Raw genomic sequence first — 1,828 nt, 5'->3', positions numbered from 1 at the left:
ATATATATATATATGTACGCGTATATATGGGTGTTTGTTCACACCCCTTCCTTCTTTCACACTCCTTAGCCTTAGTTAGTATCCTTCCTTCTTCTCTCCCTCGCTCTTCAGCTCTTCGGCTCCTCAGTCTCCTAATTAATGGTGCCTGTCGTTAGTTCCTCCTTCCCACCTTTTTTTATCGAAAACTCTCACACCTCTCTTCCTCTACCACCAACGCCCCCAAACCGCACCTCGTCGTCCAGGAACTGCGGCGGTAGAACCAAAATATGGCGTGGAAGGAAGCCAATATAAAGTGGAAAAGATAGATGCAGAGAAAACGAATGAGAGGCTCTTCTCAAGCTTTCTTAACCCTATCTCCCCTGTGTGCCTTCCTTCCCCCTTTGCACCTCTGTTTTTAATACTGCACTTTGTCCCTTCTTTGTTGAGCAACAATCGCTGTTTACCTCCCCTCTCTTCCTTTTCTTCAGTGCGGATTACTTGTCTCACTGCCTTACTTCCTTCACACCTCGATCTTGATTTCTTTACTTATCTTTCTTTTTCCTTGATTCGTTGCTGTCTTCCGCCTTGTATGGTTTGAATTCCCCGTTCTTCCTTTTCTTCCTACCCCACGCGCTTGACCAAGTCACTATCACTCTTTTCTTTGTGAGTGGATATATATATATATATATATATATATATATATCTACTAAAGGCTACCACACCGGAGGAACCAAAGAAATGACGAGAGAAAAAGAAAAAAGCAAACACAGAAATAGTGAAGACTGTCGAGTAACACAAGGAAGCGAATAAGTGCGGACGGAACTAAAATACCGACACTGACAATCGTGGGGGAGAAGTACACATGCGCGTACGTATAAATGTGTGCAGTAGTGCTTCAAAGAGCTGTACGCAATCCACATGAAGAGAGGGAATCGTAGCCAAAATCGAGTATGAAGTATAAATGCAGGTTGGGTCTCATATATATATATATATATACGCACATGCCTGTCAGTACTTACCTCATCCCCTCACACCTTCACCCACGCCCGCACGACTGGTAAAAAAAAAACGCACCATTTGATGCATGCGGTGGCTTCGAAGTTCTGGAGTTTATTGTTATGACTCCTTAGAGGGCTTCCAGCGCGGTTGCAGTCAACTACTTGTTCATCTGTTCTACTTTATTTTCTGCTCTTAACCCATAGCTGACCCTCCCCCACAGGGGCATACACGCGCCCCACAAACATACCAACACACACACACACACACACAAACCGATGGATTTCAACGAACTGCAGGAAGCGAGCAGGAAGAGGGGAGCTGTGTTCTATTATATCACAAGTGCGTGTACAGATGTAGAAAAAAAAAATGATAACAAATGAGGGAAAGTGAAACCAAAGGATTGTAGAGAGAGAGAGAGGTAAAGAGAATGAGATTGATTGAAGCCACTTACATTGACAACTGTGGGAACGCCACGTTACTTTTTCGTTTCTGGTGTCATTTTGAAACTTAGCTCGTGACTCATCCTCCCTCCAACCCCTCTAACTCGGGGTTGAGGCGAGGAGGCAACAACAACCACAACGCCAATGACGAAACATTATAAATGCCGAGTCGTATTTCTGGCTACCACTTTTTTATTTAAAAAAAAAAAGAAACTCTCGTATCCTGCGACTTTCTCACCCCTCTTCGGTCCTCCTTCCACACACCTGCTCAAATATCCCTCTATTACTGGCAAGTTCACGGCCCACCTCTCTATCCGGATCTATTTATTTCTCATGAAAGCGTGCCGCACAAAAATTATGCCCAACAGAGTTCACAGTCGCAAATTCCCTGTCCAACAAAAAAAGTCACA

The sequence above is a fragment of the Trypanosoma equiperdum genome (genome assembly GCF_001457755.1).
Source record: "Trypanosoma equiperdum strain OVI genome assembly, contig: ctg_1425, whole genome shotgun sequence".
In the NCBI taxonomy this organism is placed as follows: domain Eukaryota; phylum Euglenozoa; class Kinetoplastea; order Trypanosomatida; family Trypanosomatidae; genus Trypanosoma; species Trypanosoma equiperdum.
This window is presented reverse-complemented; position numbering follows the sequence as displayed.